This window comes from Festucalex cinctus, chromosome 16 (assembly GCF_051991245.1).
Source record: "Festucalex cinctus isolate MCC-2025b chromosome 16, RoL_Fcin_1.0, whole genome shotgun sequence".
NCBI classification, from domain to species: domain Eukaryota; kingdom Metazoa; phylum Chordata; class Actinopteri; order Syngnathiformes; family Syngnathidae; genus Festucalex; species Festucalex cinctus.
Window position 1 is genome coordinate 13,783,588 of NC_135426.1, and position 17,779 is coordinate 13,801,366.

General features: G+C 40.8%; 1 protein-coding gene across 4 annotated transcripts in view; it reads left to right on the plus strand.

Moving 5' to 3' along the window:
- The window catches only part of LOC144003105 (neurexin-2-like), a 392,228-nt gene that overhangs the window by 26,044 nt on the left and 348,405 nt on the right, over positions 1–17,779 (plus strand). For all 4 annotated transcript variants that reach the window (XM_077498936.1, XM_077498934.1, XM_077498935.1 and 1 more), the window contains exon 3: positions 16,505–16,597. The gene's annotated coding sequence lies outside the window, so the exon portion shown is untranslated. The remainder of the gene's footprint in view (positions 1–16,504; positions 16,598–17,779) is intronic.

The following is a 17,779-nucleotide window of genomic DNA, read 5'->3' on the forward strand; positions in this document are numbered from 1 at the left end:
TGGATCTCATTTGTGTGTACAGCAGGTGTACATAATGAAATAGCTGGTGATCCATTGGAAGCTAACTGTATGCACTACACTCTGCTGCCTTTGACAGTGTCTGAAAGGGCCCGAGGGGCTCGCGTGAGCCCTCCGCACTTGTATATCGGGCTGCTGTTTGAACAGCTGAGTAGGAACTGGCAACCATCTGGCGCCGCCGGGGATCCAGATTCCCTCCGTAGCATTCAACCAGAAGTGCAGGACTCCAGCGAGGAAAGTACAGAAGCACAAATTAGGTTGTAGGACAGAATCCTAAAGATCCTCGCTTCGAGTTCAAAGGTATTTTAATTATGATAAATGATAACGATTTGCATTAAACCACCAGTATGAGACCATGCTGACTGCAAAACTGTCAGCATTGCTCAGTTTGGTGTTTCCTGACGAGTGTTAGTACTTTTAACACTACTTGCAGATTTACTCTTCCACTGGAAGGCAGGGCCTTGGGCAATTCCAAGGTTTCCACACGTAGCATCGAATCACCTACGGCCCATTTTCCATTTGCACAGTCAAAAGTTGTCTACATTCACTTTGATCATTTGTCTGTTGGGTTCATCCTAAATCGAACCAAGCACAATCGTGAAAGATGGAACGAGAAACACTTTTCTATGTTTTTCATGTGTTTTTCTTTTCTGAATCCTTTTTTAAAAAAGTGTATCCTCCATCCTATTTTCCCATCATGATCTTTTTTTTTCTTGAACATCCAACTGTCGTACTGAAAATCGCACCATTGTTCCCCCGCTGTTGTGATTCAAGCAACATTCTGTAATGCCTTCGGAGGAGAAATCCTCACACTGGAGGCCAGACCCAGATATCAAACGACAAAAGGTAAAGCACATGTCTCTTTGACTGCGGCGGCGGCAGCAGATTTAAAATAGATCTTAACCCACAGTGTGAGCTCTATTTTGAGTGTTTCAACTTGGGAAGGCTCACAAGGAAAAATGGTCTGAAGAAAAAAAAAGCTAGGAGTGGCACATCCATTTGTAAGTACGGCTGCAATGTCAGGAGGCTGGCAGGAACAGAGAACAGTGAGGCTGATGGATGAGTGTCACCACTCCCTCATGCTTGAAGATTCCTCCTTGAACGCTGTTTTCATGCAGTCAGTAACCCTTTCACAACCTGAATATTGGCAATATTTGGTTTTTGAAAAGCCAAGTAAACATGCGCAAAACACGAGTTTTTAAAAACATGAAAAAGTCACTCCTTTTTGTAAGCCGAATTCTTGTTCATGTGAACACATTCAGAATAGCTTGACTGAAAAGACGTTGGATTGTCTTCTGCACATACTCTTTGTTAGATGAACAGGACAGGATAGGACCTGACTGATCATTTTCTTCATTGTTTTTCTCTCTTAAGACATCAGTTCAGGTTATTCTTTGTCCCTTCCTCCTACGTGACCAATGAAAGATGCCCCGACTTGTCACTCTTATCATAATAGACCTACAATAAGCTTGGCGAGAAGAGATGAATATAGTCAATGTATGTGACCGCTGGTCGACTTGAAGGTGATGGAATAGCATTAAACACAACTCAAGTCCTCAGTGCTGATAAGCGGGGTCACGATTCTCACTTTTGGCAGAAATTGAGTTCTTGGAGAAAATAAATGAATGGACGCAATGGATTTTCAAGGACTTTTAATGACATTTCTATCCAAGAAGCAGACGCGAACAATCTGTCGCGTGAGTTGAGTCTTTATCAGAGCATTATTGAGTCCATCCAATTTGGGACTGACAAAAAAAAAAAAGAGAACAAACAAGTTTGTTTACATCAATAAGTCTGATCCCTTGGCCATGCCAAATTGTAAGCCATTGTGACAGAGTGAATAACAAGCATGCCTATTAGTGAGAAAAACACGTCTAACATAATTTGTTCTCCCTCCAATGAGAGCACTGCGCTGGATTCCGCCTTAATTATTCATGTGCTGCAAATCAGCCTGTTTGTGAGTTGATGCCATTTCAAGGAGTTCATCTGGACCTCCAGTGAAACGAGTCAAAAGCATTATTAAATTAAAACAAGTAAAAGCTTTACTTTGCACAGAAAGTAAATGTCGAAATAGGTCATTAAGCTGTCTAAAGATGTTATTTTCTGAATGAGTGCACCTGTCAAGATACCAGCGGAGTGCATTAGAGAATTTTCCATAATGATGTTTTGGTGCATTTAAAAAAAATAAAATATTCTGCAGATTTACTGAAAATAGCAAGAAGCAGCCTCGTGGGAGTGTTCATTTGCGTGCGATTGCGGATTTTGAGATTTGACGTTTTTGACAGACATTTCTAGACCACTTGAATTGAATAGTTTGAGTATTAACGTTAGCCAAGAGAACTGCATACGAGACGAGCGCTTCTCTCACACCGAAACAGTCTGCGATTGATTTTTGTTGGCCCCTGCAGATCTCTTAACAGATCCCTCCGAACTGTAACAGTAAGGAATTTCATTAAACACGGCTGGAGCAAACAGGGAGATGGCGAAATGGGCGGATGATGATGGGGGGGGGGGTGGGGGGGGTTGGGGGGAGTAGGCCCGGTTGTCAGTCAGGTTCTATCCGTCAATTGCGGCGGAGCTCGGCGCTGGCAGGCGATCGAAATAAGAGGCAGTCGCTGAGCAATTACGCCGGCTGCGCTTCCCCATCCCAGTGCACGCCATATTGTCATATACTGTACATGTATATAACGATACACAAGCTTCCACTCTACTTTCCTCACAATCATGGTGGAACCTGGGTGCCCCGTAACCATGGTGACCAAATAACGGCTTGCAGCCATGTTTGATTCCAGGCCACAGTGAGTCAGCATGCTTGATTGGGTGACTCATTGCCTCCTTGGGGCGAGGAAAGGCCTTTCACCGCTATCTCTATCCTCTTGCTCTTCCCATCTCGTGTTTCCTCCAACGCAGATTCTTCTCTTGCACCTCGACCAAGCTAGTAAATTCATTTTTAAAAAACTCGATAATAATTTGATTAAAAACAGTCATAGTTCAACTTGTGTATACACAATGAATCGGATGGGAACAAGCCTCTTTTTTTATTTTTATTTTTTTATTTTTTTATTTTTTTAAATTGAAGCTTTTGGCTGACACTTGTCTTGAAATATTTCTACAGTAGCAGAACTACATTCTTCATAATGCAAAGATGGAACAGCATTTTATGTGAAGGAGGCTTACTTTGCTCTCATCTTTTAGCCCTCACAAGTGCATCAATGTCAGGTGTTAAATCCTGAGTCGCAGCCAATTTCTGAATGTCATTTAAGTGGTACATGGTTTTCACAGCACCCTCCGGTGGACCAAATTAACAACATTTGCTTTCATAGAAAAATAGAAGTTAATGTGTTTGGATTGGACCTCCTGATGTGCCGACTGTGGTCATTTTGGTATGTTTAGTAGAAAACAAAGCTGATATTAGCGTTGTAGTCAAGACACAATAGCCAAGATCAAGACTAGAGAGTATCAAGGCCTAGACTTTTGGAGGTCAACACCGAGACAAGACCAAGACTTTTGGGCGTCGAGACTGAGATGAGACCAAGACTCTTGGAGGTTGAGATCGAGACAAGACCAAGACAGTTGAGATCGAGACAAGACCAAAACTGTTGGCGGTCGAGACCAAGACGAGACCAAGACTTTTGGGGGTCAAGGCCGAGACAAGACCAAGACCGTTCGGGGTAGAGATCGAGACAAGAGCACGACTGTTGGAAGTCGAGACGAAGACAAGACCAAGACTTTTGGGAGTCGAGACTGAGATGAGACCAAGACTTTTGGAGGTTGAGATCGAGACAAGACCAAGACTTTTGGGGATCAAGGCCAAGACAAGACCAATACTTTTGGAGGTCAAGGCCGAGACAAACTCAAGACTTTTGGGGTTCGAGGCAGAGACAAGACCAAGACTTTTGGGGGTCAAGGCCGAGACAAGATCAAGACTGTTTGGGGGTAGAGATCGAGACAAGATCACGACTGTTGGAAGTCGAGACGAAGACAAGACCAAGACTTTTGTGGGGCGAGACTGAGATGAGACCAAGACTTTTGGAGGTTGAGATCGAGACAAGACCAAGACAGTTGATATCGAGACAAGACCCAAGACTGTTGGACGTCGAGACCTAGACAAGACCAATACTTTTGGGGGTCAAGGCCGAGACAAGATCAAGACTGTTGGGGGTAGAGATCGAGACAAGATCACGACTGTTGGAGGTCGAGACGAAAACAAGACCAAGACTTTTGGAGGTCGAGGCAGAGACAAGACCAAGACTTTTGGAGGTCGAGACCAAGACTTCTTTGAGGGTCGAGATTGAGACGACCAAGACATTTGGAGGTTGAGATCGAGACAAGGCCAAGATTTTTGGGGGTTGAAACAAGACCAATACTGTACAACAAAACTCAAAGCTTCACTAGACTCTTTTATGATTAAGGGCTATAAACATAAATTTGACTTGACTTGATTTTGACACTAGGTTCTTCTCGACTATCATGAAATCATATTTATTATAACGAATTGTCTGAAAAGTCAGAAATAATGCGACAATTAAATGAAATGAATGTTTCTCACAGTAGTTCAGGGCTGGTCTCACCTGATCTTGATCAAAATTCCTGAGTCCAATCCTGAGATTAGACCAAGACCCTTAAAAAAAGTGGTCTCAAGACCAAGACCGATCTCAAACTACAACACTACTTCGGTTTATACAACAAAAACAATTTGAATAGCCAATAGAGTAACTATCACTCTCCATTAAAAGTCTGTGGGAGTTTTATGTTGGTCATTGGCTCATGCTGACTTCTGAACCACAACAAATCCCACTATCTCTTTCTCCCTGACTTTGTCCGCCTGTTTTTAGTTCATCTACTTACTGTTGCCCTTATCTCGCGTTCTCACAGTTTCACTCTAATCCCATTTTCTCTGGACCGCTTTCAAGTTCTATTCTTGCTCTCTTCTTTTTGTAGCCAGGCCTTTACTTCCCAATTTTCCTCTCGCCACCTCATCCGCCATCTCGCCTTTCGGTCCACTAGTCCACCCTGCGGCCTAGCCGGCAATCTCCCTCCATTATACTTTCATCTCTGCCCATCTACCAAATACACGGTTCATACTTTCACCTGGCGCAAAGATTGATATATTTCCAGAAAAAACTTTGGCCATGGGATTCCTTCTTAGATGACATTGCATCTGTCCGTCTGGTTGGCATTTCAACATTTGTGCTGTTTTGGATAAGGTCATTGGTCATGATGAATTTGCTATCATAAGAAATCCCTTTTTCTTTTGGGGGAGAAAATATGGATTTGATATGATAGTTCTCACTGCTCTGATGCATTATTTATAATTAAGTTGATTAATCCTGCTTTTGTTTACACCATGTAACCTTGAGCCACAATGATGTAGCATTGAGCAACGCTTGCCTCGTGCAAGTGAAATTGTCTTGCTTACCAATTTCGTGGGCTTTGTTGGGCACGTTTTTTTTTGTTTCTTTTTTTGTTAACTGTTGCGCATATGATGTTGGTTATGCAAATGGGGAAGCAACTGAAGGGCGTTTTATTCAAGCGTTTATATATCTCTACTGCCTTTGTGTGGGTAATAATACTGACACAGCGGCACAGTTTGACCTAATGTTGAGTGGCTACTTGTTTTATTATTCATCATTCTGGGCCAGCAGCGATTAAACAGCCAAACTCGCATTCAAAGCCACAATCCAGACTCAAATAATTACTAAAACTGTATTTTAATTTAGATCTTTGAAAGGACTTTGAGCACATTATTTTCCTAATATCAGAGCCAGTCTCTGTAAAGAAATAATGAGCAATACATTTCTTCTCTCCTTTCCTCCGCTATCACTCATACATTTAACCGTGCCACTGATGATTGTTCGAAGCCGCCTGTTGTTTTTGAAAGATGGATCAAAAATACGGAGTGTTAAAGCCCCTTTTGATCGCTCCTAAATGGAATTCACGCTTAGGCGACACTCAAGTAATGACACGGCAAGCCGGCTTTTTCATCGCAGCTTCAGCGCCTGTGCTAAATTTAAAGCGATGGCAGATAGGACTTTAACGGAGAATGTGCCCCGTGAATGCAGAGAAGATGGATTCTGGCCTGGTCTCGGCCACGCAAGATGAAAAGAATACAGGACATGCTTGAAGTCATGAAGCGGCTTCATATCATGCATGAGAACACAGAGGGAAAAGCGAGAGCGAGAAAGTGCGGGTACGTTATCGCACCCGCTACTCGCTCAGGTTACTACCTTCTCGCGTTGCATTCTCACTCATTTCCTAATGAGCCTAATGGACTGAGAGGAGAGTCTCACCTCTTTAAACCCGATTAGGTCGAGCAGAAAATTGATCTGCATGGTGAGCTAATAGGAGCTTGGGTGTAATGAGACAGACACTGCACGTTTCTTTCCTGTGCCATTTGAATTATATGAAGACAAAAAAAAAAGGTTACTGTGGGATCCCAGTACATCTTGTTTGAAAAAGAAATTAACTCATTCACTCCCAAAAACGTGTAAAAACGTTTTTAATACTTTCTCATTCACTCCCAAAAACATGTTTACACTTTTTTTTTGTTTTTTTTTGTTTTTTTAAATGAAAGAGGTTTATGTCAGCATCTGACATGGAGAGGTGGCTTAAAGTAAAGCAATTGTAGTAAACACAGCCATCAGGTGGCAGCACAGTATAGGAGATCAACCAGCTCTGTCAGTGTTTTCACCAGGAATGTGAATATTGATGAAATTTAGCTATATTCTAATGCTAATGGCTGCAAAATGGAAACAGATGAAAGAAGCGACTCTAATCTAACTTTTTGTAGGTTCCATGTTTTTTTTTTTATAGCAATAGAGAGCAATGTTCTGTGGGCCTTGCAAAATCTGTCAAAAGGGAGTTTCTTCAATGCAAATGGCTGGGAGTCAATGAGTAAATAAGAAATTATACCAAAATTTTGGTGTTTATGTTTCTACCTGTAATATTTTCCAGCAACTCTTGTGTGAAAGATTTGATCACATGGCTGAATATTTCAACAAAGTGAATATTATGGATATTTAAAATCTGTGGTTCTTAGTAGGGATGTCACGATAAGGGCAATATCGTGATATCGCAATATTAAAACTGACGCAATATCGTCGTCGTCATGTTCACAATATTTAAAAGGAACACATTTGTTAAAAGAAAGTCATGTTGATTTCCATTTGTGCAGTTCTAGCACCCTCTAGTGGCTATTTTATTAGTGCAATTTAATTCTCATTAGGGATGTTTTGGCCTTCTATGTTTAAAATCTATGCTAATTGTCAAATGAAGGAGGAAATAATTTGCTTGTGAAGCGATCAATGTGTGCTTGCATTAGCAAATAAGTTCATCAATATTGTTATTAGAGATTGCAGGTGGTTGATGTGCATTGCTGTTATGTACAAAAGCACAATATTGTGCTTTTTTTTTTTTTTTTTTTTTTTTTTTTTTAGTATGAGCGCTCTTTTTTTACAATATTGTGATCTTTTTTTAAGTATCACCACACCCCCACAATATTGTGATAATTATCGTATCGTGACCTTCATATCATGATAATATCATATCGTGATATTTGGATATCGTTACATCCCTGTGTGCTCAGTAATCGACTTGTGATGGTACATCGTGTAATTTCTTTAGTTTTAATTCCTTCATATAGATAAATGCACATAGGAAACCGGCGGGGTTCAGCATCACCATCTTCATGCCACATTTGAGTCCATGCTTGCGAAATGGCAATGTTGTATCTCTATTAGCTCGCAATTGAACCCTCCACTTCATAAAATCATAGTTTTTTCAAAAGGTCACCGCTTGAGTGCACCAAGTGAAAGCGTCAACTCGTCTTCAAATTAACACTCACTATTCCTGCATACGAAGCATTTCATTTACCAATCTCGAGGTGGCCTTGAAGCACACAAGTACTTGAGGGCGCTCGATCAAAGAAATGGCAAGTGACAGTATTGCTATCTCGAGGCAACACCAACTGGCGGTTCAGCTCACTTGGAAAAAAAGAATCTAATCAAATAGTGATCCTCACCAAGGTGGCTTTGAATATGTTTTGCAAACACACCACTGGAAAGATGTGAGCCGTCCCCATGAGCTGTCCGCGGTTGCGGGGGTCCGGCATGATCAGAGTCTCTACTTGGTCTCTGAGGGTCCGATTCATGTGTACAAAAGAAAAACTTGGGCTTCAACATCTTCTATGAGATGAAAAAAAAAAGTCAGCTTGACATGATACTGCACTGTAATAAGGATTTGGGTAGTGAAAAACAAACAAACAAAATAATAAACATGATCCAAGAGTGTGATGTGAGCCCAAAATTGAACTTAAACATGACGATTGCTTTAAATTAAACCTTCATGGAGTGTAATATGAGTAAATAAAGAAAGATCACTCAGCTATTTATTCTCAGATTGATTGTCATCACGGAATAAACAATGTTGTTTTTTTTAAATAAAACAACAACAACAAAATAATAATAATATATTTTTTAAACATTTATATATAGAATTATAGTGTGAAACAATGTAACTTCTGGTTTTACTTTCCAAGTTGGCCTCGTGGACACAAAATGAAACAGCCTTAACGTTTTTCTGCCGATGTATTGTCACATTATGGATAGCGTGGAACGCCATTAATTGGAATTATTTTATTCTGCCAGTTTATCTGTAACTACTAGTTCTTCATTTTAGTGGTAATTACTTGGGGATGTCAGCACGACGACTGTTATTCACTGCACGATATAACCTATGCATTATGATGCAATATTGTACACAGTCGAATCCTGTGATTGATTTTAAAGGGGGAAAACTTTTACTCTTGAATTGGGTCACCATCCACACTACCCATATACATTTACTAACTGTAATTAATTATAGTATAGCTAGACCTTCATTGTATTGTACGGTCATACTGTAGAATTAGTATTATTAGTTCTTCTCAGAGGATTAAAAATATATGCCTGTATGGACTGTTTTAACTGTTTTCATATTTCGTAATTCTGTTTGTTTTATGATTAGTTTGACACAAACTTCAACTGAGAGCAGCAATATTTAACTTGAAGCCAATTTTTAGAAGAATTGTTAATTATCTACTGTCTCATGAAAAACTCGAAAGTTGGAGACTCACTCACAACTGAATGGGCTCTTTTCACAAATCCGCTACTTCCTGAACTCAACACCAGTCCTTCATTTCCTGTCTTTCATGAGTGGACAAGCCGATTAATCCAGGTGTGGCTGATCTCAGTAACTGCAACATTTGCCAGACACACCTGGATTAATCAGTTTGTCCACTCATGAAAGACAGGAAACAAAAACGTGGCATTCAGTTCAGGAAGTAGTCGAGCTGTGCAAAGAGCCCATTAGCATTCAAAATTAGCCTAAATAATAGGAACAAAAATCCTATCGCCATACTTTTACTGTCAATAATAGCCTGAAATATCGATCCCAACATCCTGTTTCTCCCTTTTTTCTATAGGTTCAACCTTTGTCAACATTTCAACTATATTCATGAGCTGTCAGAATATTTAAAGCCACCCCTCGCTTTTGTCTCCTCGTGAGAAGCGGGCGACAAAACCGCCGGTTAAAGGAGCATACTCAATCTTATTTCAAGCTGTCAATACAGAGGGGAGGAGTGAGACCTGAACTATAGGAAGACATCGCCGCAATTTCAGTCAGAATTTCGAGTCTGGGCAATGGAAGCCCTGCAGTGATGCCTAATGAGAAAATGCGGCGGCTGACGTGAAGTGTGTCATGACACAAGAGGTGTTGACATTTAAAATAGACACAGAGGCTGCGAGCCTGTCAATCACGCACATGGCAGCCAGTCTCGGCAAGACTCCTTTTGTTTCTTATGTTGTTGGGTCTCCCTGCTGTTTTGATTGAAGCGTCCAGTCCCCGGAGACCGACCAGACGGAGAAATTCAATGCATATAGCAAGTGTGATTGCATTGGATAGTAATGCGTTGTCTGTAGTCTACTGCTTGCATTCTCAATTTCCCTCGGGAAGTAGTAGACATTTCACATTGTGCTTCTTTCTCTTTTTAGCACTCCATAAATGTATTGCATAGAATATCGTCGTCAGCCCTCTGCAGACCAATCCTAACATAAATATCCAGTGTAAATTATTCAACAATGTAGAACTCACTGAGGGATAATCGTGCATCTGTTGCGTTCTTGCCTGGGTTCCTCAATCAGTTTTATATGAGACCATGACAGTTGGTATCTACAGTATGTCTGTTGTGATATTTATGATTGTATTTTTCTTTTCTGTTCTTTCAAATCTCTTTGTAAACGTGTTTTTAAAGGCACTACATAAATAAAGTTAATATGTCACGGCTATAAGACGCCAACTAGAGTAAACTGCATGGCGTTATGTCCTTGTGAGTGTCCGAGTTTGTTTTTAGGTCTGTGTCAAGTCACCCACGGGGGCCGTGATTGACAGCAGGGAGGGGGTAGTCGTGTGTACGTGTGCGTGTCAGACACAAAATGTTGAGTCAGAGGTGACGTGTGTGTTCGTGTGTGGAAGGGCAATTTGAGAGTAACAGTCTCGGTCACATAGAAATAATGCAAAGAGACGGCTCGTGTCAGAACAAAGGTGCCGCAGGTTCGCCAAAGTCCGCCGAGACGCGTGTCGGCGTCCGCCGGATCTGCTCATCATGGTGGCGTTTGCGCCAAAATGAGCACTCGCCCTGACACAGGTAATCACGCGTCGTCCGAGGATGTAAAAAAAGGAAGCGGATGCACCCTGAGACCAATGTCACCCTTGTTGTCCAAACAACAGTATGACGTGCTTAGCTGAGCATCGACGGTTGTCTCTCGGAAACGACACTGGCCTGTGGCTGACTTTAACTTTAGTGCCATTAAAAGAAAGGATTTGTGTGTGTGATAGTCAAATGGGGCGGTGTCATTAAATGTGATGTTAGGAGGTCACTTTGGAGCGTGATAACAAGCTGTGTAACTAAAGACTTCCTATTAACTCATTCACTCCCAACCATTTTCACTGAAGTGTTTTCCTGGATTTTGACTGATTTTACAAGGCCCGCGAAATATTATGTTCTATTGCTATAAAAATATGAAACCTACCAAAAGAGAAATTAGAGACTCTTCTTTTATCAGGAAAAAAAAAGTATATTCCTATCTGTTTCCGCTGTGCAGCAATTAGCAATAGAACATAGCTAAGTTTCATCATTATTCACAATTCTGCTTAGAACTGTGGGGAAATCGGCTTGTTTTAACATGGCCTGGTTGATCTCTTATACTCTGCTGCCACTCAACCATTTTCTACAGTAGATAGACTGCATCAAAGCCTTTTCTATGCTCTGGCATAAAAAAAAAAACAAAAACGTATAAATACGTCTTTGGGACACTTAAAACATTTAAAATATGACGTATTTATACGTTTTTGGGAGCTAATGAGTTAAAGGGCACATGCTTTCTCTTCTGGTTGTGGTTGTGAACCCTGACCTGGCCTGTGGGGGCTCCTGCTCTCCTTTTGCGTCTTGCTCCCAGTCGCAGTCTTGGCGGGATTTCTGGACTGGGTGACCGTTCCCGGTCCAAGTCGGATCATGTGATGATGTGAGTGGATGCTTTTGTCATGACTTGAGTCATGCAGAAGGTGTGTTTGGGCCTTGTCTCATGTCTGGGGTCACGCCTGGGTTAGGTTTGAGTTCATGACCTGGTAAGTTGAGGTCAAGTGTCCGTTTTGTACTGATGTAACAATCATCTAGTTTCAACTAGTTTAAGACTATGTGATGTCAACGAACTTTATTGCTATATGATGCTATCTGGAACTATCTGTCAGAACTTTGTGATGTCAGGAATCTTTAATCGCGTTGTTGGGTCAACAGCCAATCAGAGAATTCCATGTCAGTACTGGTACTCGCATGTCTCGCCACAACCAATGAGATTGATTGACTGTCTATATAAGGGTCTGAGAAATGTTTGTGGTCGCCGGATTATTGCTCACTGTCCTCTGTGCTTCTCCGCAGCCCAACGGGGTTTGGCGTCTCGTGATTCTCGATGCATTCTCGTTGTTTTTCATTTAGTCAAATTATGTGAGTAAATAGTTAAAACCGTATTTGTGTCTGTGCTTTGGGATCCAACCATTCAGCACACAACAGCTTTGGTTGACATTAGTTGTTGCTTGGAAGACATGGATTGAGTTCTTTGTCTTGACCAGTTGTTCCAAACCATTTTTTGTCTATCTTTGCTAGTAGCATAGGTTTTCTTTCATCCTCATTTTATCAATGACCTTTAGCATCCTCTCTCACCTCTCCTGTTACCATCGCTATTACCCAGCAGCCAGTGGGCCAGGTGAGACAGACAACAATCTCTCAAGGGGCCCCCAGGGGTCTTTACAGGACATTGATTCCTCCGACCTCTCCGTGACTGCTCTTCTTCCTCCACTGACTGAGATCCCCCTGTGCTTCTTCTTCAACATGCTTGGTTGCACAGCTAATTTCCCAAGGCTCGGTACTGCCGACTATTAACACTCGGGCTAAACATTGGCTGCCACAGACCGTTGCCTTGGCAAGATCTGTGAACATGCAGGATGAAGAGTGTCCGCAGACTATTGGTGAATGCCTGATGCACCAACAGCGACGAATCATCTCTAATCCCAATACAGTATATTTGAACCAATGTGTTGATTGTCTAAGCCAGGGGTGTCCAAATTTTTTCATTTGAGGGCCACGCACAGAAAATCAGAAGGACGCAAGGGCCACATAATGTTATGAAGACAAATTGTGTTTAGTCCTAAAAATTGTACAAATAATTTATTTGTGCTTTTGCATACTTAGAAAAATGCTACAGTATATAAACCAATTTATTTGTAATATGGCAGTAGGGTTATTTTGGTTTTGGGATTTTTCATTTTAGTTTTTTTTTTTTTTATATTAGTTTTCAGGGTAGTTCTGTTAGTTTTTATTAGTTCTTTAAAAATGCTTAGTTTTAGTTTAGTTTGTTAGTTTCAGTATTAGTATTAGTTTTTTTTTTTTACATGTGTATTACTTGTGCACAATATTTAAAAAACACCATGGGAGCAACGTCATCTTTTGGTGCTTTTCTATTAGCTGCTGCTAGGTGACGTCACTTCTGTGTGACATACTTTCAAACGTCATTTTTCCGGTTTATATCAAAATAAATCGACTAAAAATCACACTTAAAATCATCCCCAAAGGCTCATGCATTAAATTACCAAAGACTAAAACGAAGTAGATGTTTGCTATAATATTAGTTATAGTTAGTTTTGTAAACATAAAATGTACTTTCAGTTAGTTTTCGGTTTTTAAAAATCATTTTTGGTTTTATTTTTGTAACAATATTGTTTTTTTTATTTTAATTTGTTTTTTCATTAGTATCCATCCATCCATCTTGCATATATCCTCACTTGGGCTTTCCTTTTTTTCCCCCTGAAGTCAGAATTAAAGATTGTTGCATTCAAAGTTGTGCTACTACTACTGTCGCTGCACACAGATAGGCTCAGTCCCATTAGCTTCTGTCCACCCCTTGACCCAAGTCAAGGCATCAGAATCCCCCGGGGGCTGAGTTGGTGAACAACTCTTCCTTAGCTAATCCCCCAGGAAAAGGTGACCAGACTCAGTGGGGGGTGCAAACGCAACGTGTGGTTCCCGGAAGCTTTGAAGGTCTTTGGCTGGCCTTCAACACTCAGTCCAATCCTCAGTGATCCTCCTGGATGAAGCGAGACAAAGCCGCACCGAGAAGGTGTCCGGGCCAAAGCGAGGCGGCGGTAAACAAGCTTGCCCGTCGGCTGTGAACATCAGAGCTCTCACAAAGACACACAAGAGAGTAGTGGGGGGGAGGTGGTGGTTAAAATAAATTGAGCTCACACAAACGCACCCCTGCTTTGCCGTTTGGAACTGGTGAGTCAGTTCCCAGACGCCACCAGCAGGCCCACCCCGCCAGGCGAGCAGCCAAGGCAAGTGCAGTTCTTCTCTTTCACAGTAGTAGTTGCTGACGTCGGATCAGCTTTCACACATGTGGTTTCCAGAAGAGTAGATCGGCTTGCATTCTGCCCATTTTTGCCTCGATTCTGGTCACCGAGCACCGCTGGTTGCTAGCACGTTGTAGTTCTCCTGATGCCTCCTGAGCGCCTATCTCACCCAGCAGAGAGGCCCACGCCAGCCGCATTCCAGGAACCAGACCACCAACCTCCATTTTGCGTATTGACAGCAGTTTCATTGTAGCCACAATACAGCCTTATCATGTAGCCTTGACTGTTACAACAAATGTCCAAACGGAATTAGAGTCAGACAATATTTAGATTCAAAATGTGAGATTGACACAGTGAGATTGACATGACAATATCAGAATTGTGTAGGATCTTTCCAGATAATTGGACAGACAGTCCCAAAAAACTGTTGCTGTCAATAATATAGCAGAAAAACGCACAACTCTTCTGGTGTGGGAACATTTGTTGTTGCAAATTGGACCATGAAACACCTCTCAAACGGCAACAAGATACAAGTCCTGTTCCTTTGAACTATTTGTACCATACAATGTGTCAGTGGTGTGGAAATGTTATAGTTTAGTTCTCAACGGTCTTTAATTAGTGATTAACTTTGTTTCCAGCTTCAAGTTTGTGACAAATTGTTTTCTTCCAACACAATTTGCATGCAAGAAATGAAGAAAGTAATGAATCGATTGGAATAGTAGTTGCAACAGTTGAGCGAGTAATCCGTAATCTCGCAGAAATGCTTGAAGTACAATATATAATGCTATATTGAGATACAAAATTAGACGTACGTAATTGTCATACATGTTGCGTTTTTCTATTACAAGTAAACATGCTGCTGCATCCAATTATAAGGACGTGATTTTCACTAACAATCTCACATAAACATCTTCTCATTTCCTCCACAGCTGGTGGATAGAAAGTGAAATGGTATTTGGGTAATAATGGACAAATTAAATGATATTTGGAAATAGCAAGACTTGGCACACAAATTGCCCGCAGTGACACGTTCTAGTTCAATATAGCAATTTAATTGATTAAATGTGCACAGCCAGATATACGGAAAGCAGGGAAATGAGAGCACAAAGATGAAAATGCATACAGTATAATCTGTATATGAGATAAGTAACCAGGATGCACAATATATCAATATCAATCCACAGTCGATTGCTGTTAAATGTACAAAAACAATAAATAGATCTCTAAAAATGTGTGTTTGGGGTCCGAGCTTCTCCCTCTTATGAGCCGTTCTTGAAATTGATAGTGTATATAGCTTATTAAATAAGTTGTGCCGCACTTTGTGAGTCATTGCAAAGCTCTTCCATGCATCCATTTTCACACACACAGAATGTGGGAGGTTTTATCATCCACTTTAAATTGATTTTTTTCTTTCACAGGCTGTGGGAAGTCTTTCATTCCTTGGACATAATTAAGACTTAGCTACTACTGTACGCAGAATTTTAATGCATATTTTGGAATATTTTGCTTCCTTTTGCCATTAATAATGTTTATATTTTCTGGAGGTTTTTCAAGAGGAAATGAGTGGAAGCTACACAGTGTATTTAAAGCAACCACCCAGCTTTGTCCTATTAAAGTTCATTTAACCGAATGACAAACAAATAATGCCATAAATGGGCGGCCATTTTGTCATTGTTAGATTAGGGCTCTTCATGACTAGATTGATGACTTGAGCGAGGCCGTTGTGTCGCTGTTATTTGTCCTTGCTTCGCGCCTTTCTATCTGTCTGCATTCTGACATACGTATCCAGTAAAAACCAGTTAAGGCCATCAGGCCACACATTCTCACATGGGGAGGCTGAGCCGTTCGTCCATGTGGGCGGGCGGCCTAGACAGTATAAGTGCAGGGACGATTCTGAATAGATCAGTTCCTCTTCTGCATACTAATAGAAGAGCGCTCCGCAGCTGTGTACTCGATCTTTCTGGCATCCAGTAAACTGTTCAACTGAGAAAATGCAGCCGTCTGGTTATTACTGTTAGTATAATATTGTGAGCATGAAGATACAAGAACCAGTGAAAGTTCCCACCCAGAACTTTACATCACTTACGTCGACTGAAAATGACATCACAGTTGCTCAGGGCTTAGGTGACTACAGATCACGGCTCAGCTGTTTTCTGAATTTGGTCATGTGATGTTTGCAACTGAGCCCTGATTGGTCATTTTCAGTCAACAGCAAACGGCAAAATGGCCGCCGGCTGAGATGGATTAAAATGGGCAGATTTTGCTGTTTGATTCATATTCCACAAATGCAAGACATTTTTTTTGGTAGACTTTCCGTTTAATGGTGTAAAATTAAAAGTTGACCAATTTGGTTTCAATGGATTCCAGTACTATTGTAGACAGTGGAGTCATTTAGGGTGCCAGCAAAAAAGGACAGTCATTTCCCTCCAAGAAAGTCACACGGCACATTGAACACTGCCTTATTTAATGCTCCAATGGTGATACCTTCTCCCCCCCGCTGTTTGAGAGCTTTGTTTCCCCCCGGGGATTGAAGCATCCCTTTCCCTTGCAGATGCCTGGCTGACATGTGCACACTTCCATGTGGCAACCAGCCAGTCTAATGGGAGTGAATTGCGGAAGGTGCTGGGAGAGAAAGCGACGTGAGGTGAGAGGCTGAGCAGTTTAAGAAACATGCAATGGAGCATGGCTCCTTCTTCACTTTTACTGTCTATTTGCCATCCATTTGCAAAACACACTCCTTGGTGAGTTCATGCGTTAAGTTGTTGTTAGTAATAAAAAGTTAATGGTGTTACATGAGATATTTTGGATAGGGTGACCAGGTGTCCTGCTATAAATGGGACAATCTCAGTTTTGAGCCAAATAGTTTTCATCCCACTACACAAGTCCAGTCCCCCGTTGTTTGGGCCACGTTTATACCAATCAAACAGTTGTCATACAGCCATTCATATGATAAAGCAATTAAAACGTGATTTAACTTTTAAATCACTAACAGGTGTGTTTAGCAAACCAGAATGAAAACTACTTCCTGCTTCCGTGTCTAACATTCATGGGAAATGTAGTCCTGTTAGCATAATGCTGCGGTCGCCGGGAAGACCCAACGCAAGATGAGTTTTTGTGGCGGCATATTTTCAATATTGTAATGCGGGACCAGCGCAAGGTGAATGGCACAGACGGATTCCAATAGCTCTCGGGACTGAGCAAAAAAGGTTGGATAATGGTTTTTGCATGGACTTATTTACAGAATTTTGAACCAAAAATAACATTTAGCTTAAGTAATAACGCAACCAAGTTGCCTATAACATTTATTATAAATAGTTACTCACGATAATTAATTTTATATTTGATTTTCAGTGAAACTGTAGAGTCCTGGTTTTTAATTCTAATAATCTGGTTACTCTAGTTTTAGACATTTTAGCCTTTAGTCAGCTATCTTAATGCTAATACGGAAATGTGAATCAGAATTAGTTAGTTTTTATTAGTTTTGACCTTTGTATTGTTCAAATTCATTTTTAGAGCCTGTTAGTTTTTATTTTTTCAAAAATTATTTATTTAGTTTAGCTGTTATTTTTAGTTTTGTGATATTCATGTGGAATATTTGTTGAGTACAAGATAACAAAATGTTGGAATAGTATTATGTAATAAACTACAGTTCCCAAGACCTTTCTTCTTCTATACGACCGAACAGTAATACAGAAATAAATGCATTAAAAATAAACCCTGAAGGGTCATGTATGAAACTGACAAAAATGAAAATAGACATTTTCGCTATAATTATAGCTGTAGTTAAATTTATGAATGCAATATGTAGTTTCAGTGAGTTTGAATT